We start from the raw sequence: 10,845 nt of genomic DNA on the forward strand, positions 1-10,845 counted from the left end.
CGTTCCAGATAGCAATGATGATTTATTGAGGAGAAATTTGGACTTAGTTGAGGAACGACGGGAGAACGCCATGGTTCAACTAGCTTATTATCAACATAAGCTAAAAAAGGGGTATGATTCTCATGTAAAGCTTCGACCTCTTGGACCTGGCGACTTGGTATTAAGGAAAGTTTTGGGCACAACGAAGAACCCTGCTTGGGGAAAATTGGGGCCCAACTGGGAAGGACCGTATCGTATAACTTCGGTCACAGGAATAGGGGCTTACAATCTGGAAGATTTGGACGAACGTGTTGTACAACGTCCTTAGAATGTAAATAATCTATGAAGGTACTATTATTAAATAAAAGGCACTTCGGCCGTTTTTTGTTAAAACTACATTACGTTCATTGTCTTCGTTCATTTAAGTATCAAACTGAAACTTGGTGTGCCTGGATCCTCGGACCACATACCTCGTCTAAATTGATATTCTTTACCAAGTGTTAAACAGAACCTAAGTTACGTCTGGTCCTCGGATCATCTACTTTGGGAAAATTAACATTTCAACTATTTCATTTAAGTATCAAACTGAAGCTTGGTGTGCCTGGATCCTCGGACCACATACCTCGTCTAAATTGATATTCTTTACCAAGTGTTAAACAGAACCTAAGTTACGTCTGGTCCTCGGATCATCTACTTTGGGAAAATTAACATTTCAACAGTTTCATTTAAGTATCAAACTGAAGCTTGGTGTGCCTGGATCCTCAGACCACATACCTTGTCTAAATTGATATTCTTTACCAAGTGTTAAACACAACCTAAGTTATGTCTGGTCCTCGGATCATCTACTTTGGGAAAATTAACATTTTAACAGTTTCATTTAAGTATCAAACTGAAGCTTGGTGTGCCTGGATCCTCGAACCACATACCTTGTCTAAATTGATATTCTTTACCAAGTGTTAAACAAAACCTAAGTTATGTCTGGTCCTCGGATCATCTACTTTGGGAAAATTAACATTCCAACAGTTTCATTTAAGTATCAAGCTGAAGCTTGGTGTGCCTGGATCCTCGGACCACATACCTCGTCTAAATTGGTATTCTTTACCAAGTGTTAAACAGAACCTAAGTTACGTCTGATCCTCGGATCATCTACTTTGGGAAAATTAACATTTCAACAGTTTCATTTAAGTATCAAACTGAAGCTTAGTGTGCCTAGATCCTCGGACCACATACCTCGTCTAAATTGATATTCTTTACCAAGTGTTGAATAGAACCTTAGTTATGCCTGGTCCTTGGATCATTTACTTGGGGAGAATTAACATTTCTTTTCTTTTTGTCAAAACATCAAATCTTTGCATACCTAAGTCAAAAGACCATATGCCTTATTTCATATATTTGACATAGTTCAACTAGAGGTCCAAAATGAAGAATCAATTACTTAATGCATCACTTAATGCAGTTCCTGGCATATTAAGCCTGCCTGGAGTATCAATTTCAATTCAGGTTATGGCTTTAACTTTAGTAAAGAGCAAAAAGATGGTACTTTTGGAGTGATATGATCAAAACAAAACAAAAAGTGAGAGTCATCTAACAAGGAAAGTAGCATTCGTGCTTATATTAGATTCCAATAGTACTTTTGCAATTACAAAAAAAAAACTTGCGAAATTACACTTAGAAATAAAATAAAATAAAAAAAGGGAAGAAGAAGGCAACAACAAAAACTATGGAGAAGCAGTCACTGTTTCAGCTTAATCTTCAGAGGGCCTTTGGGGTCTTGAGGAGATGGAAGCTGAACCGAGGAATCAACGGCAATTCCTTTGCCTTTGGGATCATCCATCAAAGTTATTGGATTAGCTTGATCACCCAGCTCATCCTTTGAAGACTCCTGAAGGTCACTTAAAGGCTGTATGTCTTCTAGTGCCTTTTCTTGTGCTGGGTCAACTTGTTTAAGAGCATCTTCAGGAAGAGCTAAGTCTTCAGCCAAATCACCTCCCTTATCCTCAGATGATCCCTGGGCAGCTTCATGGGCAGTTTCAGGAATGGTAGAAGCTTGAATTGCAGGAGGATAGTAGACATTCTCTGCTTTCCAAAGAGTGGAAGAGGCGTCAACCCCAGCTTGGGAAAGTGCCTCATTCCACACTTGGAGGCAGTAATGCCTACACACCTCGGGAACCTGAGCCTTGAAGGTTTCCGTTATCTCCTTCACACCTATATCGTAACCTTCCTGTTCAGCTCGGTCCCTTGAGATCTCGGCCTCTTCTTTTGCTTTTACAGCTCTTTCCTTCTCCTCAAGGGCTTCCTCTTTGCCCTTAATGGCCTCCTCTTTGATCCTCTCAGACTCGTTCAGGTTTTTCTTGAGGTCCTCAATTAGCCTTCGTGCTACAGAGAGGTTGTCGTCGGCTTGGCGGAGCATTAATCTCTGGTCCTCAACCTGTTTAGTTGTTGTTTTTAGGTCAGCCTCTAAACCTGCCTTCTCACTCTATGCCTTAACCAACTTGGCCGAGACCTCCTGTAGCTTCTTCTTCTGAAGGTCTGAAATCTTCTGGGCGGTTTCACGCCTTGACTCCTCGGCCCTCAGGGATTTATAGGAGCTGATGGCAATCTCTTCTGCCCTATGGGCAGATTGAACGGCCTGTGAACGAAAATACAAGACTTATACATACATGTAAAAAACAACAAAATATAGCAAGAGTTTAGAGGAAAAAAAACTTACCATTGCAAGCTCCTTCTTCAAAATCATAAAAACGTTATGGTCCCTTTTCTTTCTAAGTTCACTCATGTCCTCAGGGAGCAAAAGCGCCTGCTCCAATGCATCTGCGACGCATGCAGCTGTCCCCTCATCGGAGTTTCTAATGGACGCGTCCACGGTGATAGCCTGGTCATCCATGGACATGTCAGGAAGCCACAAAGGGGCGCGCACGGCCATTTATTGTTTGATTCTTTTTTTTCCGACCTGGTCTGCACGGCCCGAGCCTGCTTACCACCCCTTTCAATCTCGGGCTCCTTAGGAAGAGAGCCCTTTCCTGCCTCCACCACTTCCTTTCCTTTTGGCTGATCCATTTTCCTTTTAAGGTCAGCTGTGTTGGTGCATTGAGTTTGGGAAGGAGGGGGAGGAGGAGGGAGCCTAGTTTCAGGGCCTTTGTCAGCACCCTTTTCTTGAGTCCAAGGGCGCACCACTTTAGGAGGTTCTTGGGCTCTAAGGCCTTTATCAGCGCCCTCAAGGATATCTTTTAGGCTGGGCTTAATCTTACGTTGAATGCCCATATTGTCAGGCTCTTGAGTAGTAGCTTGCGAGATTTGTGTGGAGGTGCCGAGGATGGGAATTGAATCTTCAGGAGAGTGGGGTTGATTAAAAACTTTAAACTTGTCCTCGGAATCAGATACCTCAACTACTTCTTCTTCTTCCTTTACGGAAGTATGGGAAGACGCAGCTTCACCAGGGACTGATTGTGTGGGGAAAGGGACTATGGGAATCCCAACTGGAACAAGTTGTGGTGGTTGGATTGGTTGGGTGACCAAAGTGCCTTAAGGAATAGGAGTCCCCTCCGGTAGCAGGAAACCTTCAACTGCAACGCTAATCCGAGGAAGGTGAGGGTCGTGGGCTTTGATCACGCACTTCGGCGCTTAAAAGGCTTTGGATATCGGATTGTAGCCGAGGATCAGATGAGCCGCTCGGAGTTGGCCGTCTGTATGCACGAAAACCTCAGCTTGAAGGATCCTGTCCAACCGTCCGAAATCGACAAGATTAGGATGACGATCCGCTGCGTGTGGATCTGTAGAGTTATCTAAATAGAAGAGGCTAAGAACAAGTAAAAAGACAAAAAATAACAGTATGTATATAATAGTATAATGGTTTTAAGGGTTCTATATAGAAGCCAAAAAACTTCACCTGGAGTCCCTTCCCTTGTCGGACAGGGGAGGCCGTCGTGCCAATTTCCTGATACGATCAGGAAGTCGTTTTTTAGGCCCTTATTAGATTTAGGCAGACACTGAATTAGCCTAACTTCTGGGTATCTAGATTTTAGGTAATATTCTTCTTTTTTGCTTAGGTAATGGAGGTTATAAACCCAGTTCACATCGTGGTGAGTGAGCCCTAGGTTCATCTTCTCATTTAAAGCATCTACGGAACCTAGGATCCTAAAGACATTTGGGGCGCACTGGGTGGGAGCTAATCTAAAAGCCCTAAGATAGTCCTTAGTCACGGTTCCCATGGGGATATTCATTCCCCCTTCGATGAACGCAATCATCGGAATTACAACCTCCCCCGTTTTTCTTTTTACATAATATTCCTCCTCATTACAGTACCTAATAGATACGTCCGAGGGGATTTTGTATTTAACCTTGAACTGCTCTATTTTTTCGTTTGAATCCACTAGGGACGCGAATCTACCCATCTTTGAAAAAAGGGGGTGTGAAGAAAACTAAAAAAGAACTATGCCGAGGATAAAAGATACAGAGAAAAAGAAAAAGATGGGGAGGGAAAGAAACAAAAGAAACAAAGAGCTGATAAGGAGGGGAGAGAGTATTGAAGAACTTACTTTAAAAAAGAAGAAGGCACGGTCACCTCGGACAGTGTATTTGATAAAAGGAGAAGGTACGGGAAGATGGCAAGTGTGGCAGGTACGTTATAAGGTTACTGTAGTGTGAAGAAATTTTGAAGGAAGTTAGTATTTATATATCAAAAGGAGTTATGAGGTGGGCGAATTCCCGCCTCAACACAGGAATCGCTCTCAACCGTTGGATATGTGTCACATCTTTGAAACATGGGGGACATAGAGGCGCCAGTAATTAATTCGGGGGCGTTTCGCATACCGAAGCATCGGAAACATGCGACGGGTAATTCAAAAGTTATTTCCCCGTCAGCAATGTTGCCAAAATTCCGCAGGATAAAAAGGTGTTTTAAGTCGAGATCCTATTTTTTCCTCCCGAGGTGAAGAAATAAAGAATCTCGAGGGGCTATTGTAGGGGCATTGGGCCTAGTAATTTACCAAGGATGGCCCAACGAAGTCTTTTGGGCTAGAAACCCAAATCTAAAGACATCAAAAAGATCTTGGAGTATCTGAATGTATCTCATAAAGAAATGCCAAGTAAAGATATGATAAACAAATGACCAATTACGTCCGAGGAGAAGATGTGTCCTCTGATTGTTAAGCCGATGACATAGGAAGAGAGGTTTAGTGTCCCCGGGCTATGTTATAAAGAATCCTACGACTACAGGAATACACAGTACACGTGGAGGACAATAGAAAGAGCGGTGGAATATCTAAGGAAAAGCTGCTACCACCGCCCATACATTAAAAGCTCTGTAAATTGATACGCTAACTGCATAGATGGAAGGATGGGACCTGAGCATGGAGTTTGGAACTTGGCCCCTAACCCCAGCGGGCTTTAGGGAAGAATTGATGGGACAAGTATCCGAAATCAGTATTGCAACCATGAGGTGGAAGATGATAAAGAGAAGAAAAAGAAGTATAAATAAAGGGGAAGACATACGAAGAAGAGAGAGGCTTTTTCAGTAAGAAAAAGGGCCAATAGTATATGATAATCAAGAATTGTATCCAAACTTTAGGAAATACTATTATAAACTATCCTCGGATTTCGTCCGAGGAGGAATTTTCAGTCTCACTCTTACAAACAACTCTTTATTTTGTGCCATTGGGCCCAAAGCCCGTTCTTTTCCTTATTATCTAAACCATCCTTGAAATCTAGATTACAAACCCATCCTCTACAAATTTATTGTAAAAAAAGGCCTTTCAAGCCCATTTCCTTCCAGTCATAGTTTGGGAATTTGAATTGTGTCCTTACAAGTTGGTAAGTAATTTATTAAGGATCATTGGATCAATGATTTTGTCTCTTTGTCTTTGTTCGTAGTTTGTAAATACTAAATGAATTCTTATTTGAAATTTAATAAATATTTTTCTTATATTCCGCCCCTTAGTTTGAACTTCTAGGTCCGCCCCTTCCCAAAACCTACTAACCAGAATCCATTTGAAAGCTTTAGGTCTTCGACCCATCCAAAAATAAATCACTAACAGTAGAGATAAAGGTAATATTTCGTGGAGAAGAAATTTTGGAATTAGGGAACTATGGTAACCAATTTTGTCCCCAAATATTAAACTTACTCCCACCACCTTACTTTAAATGGCCAAGCAATTTTGGGGAGCAAAGAGTACTCCGTTTAACCCAATAGATTTTTTCTGGTATTACTTTATTTTTCAGTGATATATAACTATATATCTAATTCTATATTATATATCTAACTATATTACCTTGGCAAACAAAGAGTCATACTAACTCTTTTTTTTTTTCACGGTAATACTAACATATGGCTATATGAGTATCTGATATCTTTATTAATTTAATCACTTTAAATAAAAATCAATTGCATGCTCTCCCTTATTTTAGAAAAAAAAGTTTTTAGGTTTAATTTTTTTGTTAATTATTATAAAAAAATCATAATATGATTCAAATAATAGTTGCAGTATATGAGCAAACCATAACATGCAATCTACAATTGTCCAAATCCCATTAGGTCCACTGCACAAGAGCACTGAACTCAAGTTAGTTCGTACTAAAAACATCTATATATCACTTATAAATAGAAATGACAACTATCAAAAGAATTTTTTAAATCGTAACTTCTTTAGCAAAAATGAAAATTCCTTAACTAACTTTTTCATGCTTGAAGTTTCCTTTTCCTATCCAAAAAAAAAAATCCTTTGGTTGGCCTTTTCTGTGTAGATTCTCATGCATAAATGTTTGTGGTGTAAATTTACTCAAGTGACCTTTTTCATGATATAAACTCTCTCAAATAGTGTCTATTACGCACAGCCTATTACATACAAAGTATATACATTTAAATGGCATTTTTTAATGTAAATTATCACATAGTAATTCAACCATTGAAATATAGAAATTGTTAAGAGTGGGTGATCTAGCGGGGGAGGGGATTCAAACCCAAGACACTCTCACTCTGTATAGCAGAGTTTTGTTGGCCCAAGTTCACTAGGCCACAAATAAGTCACACCCTTTCTAAGGTACCTAAATTACACAATATTTTAACAATTGTTGCCCGCTTTATAAATTTATTAAAAAAAAATTAAAAAAAACCAACAAAACTTAATTAGCCAATTCAGTTGAAGCAGAAAATGTAGGAGAATGCTTTCTTTCTTGCCATCATCATCATGGTTTCTATAGATCCTTTTTTGGCTGCTAATTTTGCCCTATCAGACTAACTTAGTTGAGTATGTATCAACCAAGTTTACAGTGTGACAATTCAAGTACTGGTGTCCAATTGCTATATTCAGAGTTTAGAGGACATATATAAGGTGTAGGGGACAAAAAAAAAATTATGTTCTAGTTTACCAGGACTAGTAACAAGATTTACAAGCAGCCATTTTATTCGTTCTACGCCAACTGTGGTGTGAACATGGTGAGAAGTTTCACCTGCTAGTTGACTCGGTTACCACAATGACCTCTGACGTTTGAGATAATGTATGCCAAAAACAAACAAACCAAAAAAAAAAAAACCTATCTTATACGCAATCAAGAAATCAATAATTACGGAAAGTCGTATAAGACTGAAAAATGAACGCAATCAAGAAGTCAATAATTACGGAAAGTGTACACGTATAAGACTGAAACATCAGCACCGCCCTGCAGCTGCATAGCAAGTCTGTCCTCTATCAGTCTACTCATAGCCAAACACTCTCGTGATTCTAGGATATATACCATGTATGTGGATTAAGATCCCGTGCAATACCTAAGTAATTGCATGGTGTGCAATTGCACAAATCCCAGCCGTTCATTTAATCAACGCCTCTTTATTTTGACACCTCACCAGGACACGCTGGCAATTTGTATGCTCACTCAAAATTTCATTTCAACTTCTCATTTTTGAATTTCACTAAAACTTTCTCTCCTCTCTCTCACTTCAACCTAGCTCTCTCCGTTACTCTCCCTAACCCTCCACTCTCTCAACCCCCTGCGCCTCCACCGCTCTCTCCATTCTCTCAACATCCATAGCCTCTCCCTTAGCCCCGTCATCATCATTCTCTCCTCTCTCTCACTTCAACCTAGCTCTCTCCGTCACTCTCCCTAACCCTCCACTCTCTCAACCCCGAATGCGCCTCCACCACTCTCTTAACATCCACGGCCTCTCCCTCAACCCCGTCGTCACTGTTTCCCGCATACCCAACTTAGACAGATAACCAAGAACAAAGAAAAAATGGCGCTATCCGAGATCCCGACCCCCAAACACTCGCACCCTTTTCGACCCAGATCAGAGAGAGAGTAAGGGTTGGGGTTTGGAGAGAATTGGGTGTTTAAGTGAGAAATTGATGCTTTTCAGACCCAGATCAGAGAAAGTAAGGGTTAGGGTTTGGAGAGAATCGGGTTAGGGTTTGATGCTTTTTCAGGTTTGATCTATAGAGGGATATGAGATTGAGAGAGAAAGAAGGAGAGTTTGGTCGAAGGAGAGAAGAAGCCACCAAAAAATGACAGGTTGAGGGAGAGGTAGAGGAGCTCAGGGAGAGAGAAATTTGATTAAGAAATTTCAGATGGGTCTTCGTTGGGAGATGGGTGACGGCGGGTTGAGGGAGAGGCAGAAAAAATCGCAGGTTGAGGGAGAGGTAGAGGAGCTCAAGGAGAGAGAAATTTGAGAGAGAGACCACCACTCTCCTTCTTGCCGATTTGGGCTTGTTTCAGAGAGAGACCAGCACTCGGTACCACCACTAGGTAGGGTTTTTTTTTTATCTCATTTTTTTTAATAAACTCTGTTTTCTTTTATCTCTATTTTTTAATTCTGTTTTCTGTTTTTTTGGTTTTTAGCTTACGAATTGAAATCAAGTCTTATATTGCTTGCATCTTTGTCAATTGTTTAAAAATGCTTGATCCAAAAATAGTGATTGTGGAATTAAAAATGCTTTCTCTGGCATTAAAAATCTACCAACGTGATACAAAAACAGTATATTAGAACTGTACATCTTCCAAAAATAGTGATTGTGGCTGCTCAACTTAAGGACTCTGGAGGAATTTAGTGTAGATTTGACATAGCTTTATTATGCTTGATGAAAACTGCCGTGGATATTGAAAATATTCATAGGTCAAACTCTTTTTCTCATTGGGGCTGAATTTAATTCTGTTTTCTCTTTTTTGGGTTTTAAGCTTAGGAATTGAAATCAAGTCTTAATTCTGTTATTGTTGTTATTGTGGTTGTTGTTGTTGTTGGAACACCTGGAAGAATATTGGATTGTAGAATGTGAGGCATTTTATTCTTGATGAGTGTGATAACATGCTAGAATCACTGGGTATGGTCTTATTCTTCTACCCTTTATTCCCTTGTTTATGTGAATTAGTTCTAAATGTCATGTCATTGCCTTGTTGGTTGTGTCAATTGTTGTGGCTTAGGTTTCAATTTGCCTTGTCATTGGCAAGGGAATGAATTTGTAGTTGTAGTACTTGCAATATTTTTAGTTTTTCCTACTTCTAGTCTGAACTTTTCTTTGGGTGTAACCACTTCTCTTAATCCTTTTGGTTATATGTGGTTGAGTGATTGTGTTTGTGGGGCCTTAGTGAGGATATTGGTTCAACTTCTTATTTCTTGGGTAGTAGCTGGATGTTTCTACTATTTGAGAGATGAGTAAGTTCAATCAATACATAGTAGTTCAGAAGGATTGACTTTTTGGATTGCCAGTTATTTGTTTATCTATTGTTGTTGAGTTTTGGTTGCTGTAGAAGATGGTATTTTGATGCACTTTATATTGACACTTGTTTTTTTCAGCCAATGGAAATTTATGTTGATGATGAGACCAAGTTGACTCTTCACGGTCTTGAACAGGTATCTTCGATGCTTTTTTTTTTTTTGCAATATTTTTGTTTCTCAGTTGACTGTCTCTTGCTCATTCAACTAATGCACATTTCCATTGTCTCTCTGTGCAGCACTACATTTTATTGAAGGAGGCAGAGAAAAACCACAAATTGAATGACCTTCTTGACACATTGGACTTCAATCAAGTTGTCATTTTTGTCAAGAGTGTGACTAGAGCTGCTGAGCTGAACAAGTTTCTTACCGAGTGTGACCAGAGCTGCTGAGTTGAACAAGTTGCTTTGTTCATGATTTTTACTTTTATTTTTCATATTTTTATTGTATGGGAAAAACACTTAGCTGAGTTGAACAAGTTACTTTGTTCATGATTTTTACTTTTATTTTTCATATTTTTTTGCTCTGTCAAGTTAAGATTTACAGACAAAAAATTGTGTAATATTTCCACACAAACATGATATAAACATGAATTTTACTTTCCATTTGTTCCATACTTTCCATTTTTTTCCACCATTTGTTCCTTACAGACCTTAATTTGGTACATACCAAGACTTGAATGTCTCCAAAACATTTTGTCCTCCTTAAAAAAACAAGGAGGGGTGGTATATATTTCTAACAATGCTGGGATTCTAGTTATTAGTGAATGTGTCAACAAAGTCAGCCATAGTTTTTAAATTTGAGCCAACAAGGAGTTGGGATGTTAAACCATTCTCAACAATTACACAATTCCAAGAAGTATTTAAACCACCTGAACGTGAGCCAAGCTCCACAATTCCTCATTCTCTTCCTGTGCTTTTCCTCTTTGTCTTATCTCTTTCATTTTTTTTTTCTTTTACTACATACGATAGAATTAGACACTCAATAGCACCAAATCTAATATGAAATTGGAAATCTCTCATTCATTCTAGCATGTACTAACAAATTTAGGGAACAAAAGGTAGGGTATGAAGAGACATTGCATTTAAAAATATTAATCACTTGCATATATAATTAATGTTTAACTAGAAGTTACTCAAACATGCCCTTGTTCAATTTAACATATTTAA

General features: G+C 39.1%; 1 long non-coding RNA gene across 1 annotated transcript; it reads left to right on the forward strand.

The window, feature by feature from the left end:
- Window positions 1–7,892: 7,892 nt before the first annotated feature.
- Window positions 7,893–10,294, forward strand: LOC142617602 (uncharacterized). The gene is made up of 3 exons (XR_012841000.1): window positions 7,893–8,712; window positions 9,758–9,814; window positions 9,916–10,294. It is a non-coding gene; the product is annotated as an uncharacterized LOC142617602 (long non-coding RNA).
- Window positions 10,295–10,845: the final 551 nt, after the last annotated feature.

The sequence above is a fragment of the Castanea sativa genome, chromosome 11 (genome assembly GCF_040712315.1).
Source record: "Castanea sativa cultivar Marrone di Chiusa Pesio chromosome 11, ASM4071231v1".
In the NCBI taxonomy this organism is placed as follows: domain Eukaryota; kingdom Viridiplantae; phylum Streptophyta; class Magnoliopsida; order Fagales; family Fagaceae; genus Castanea; species Castanea sativa.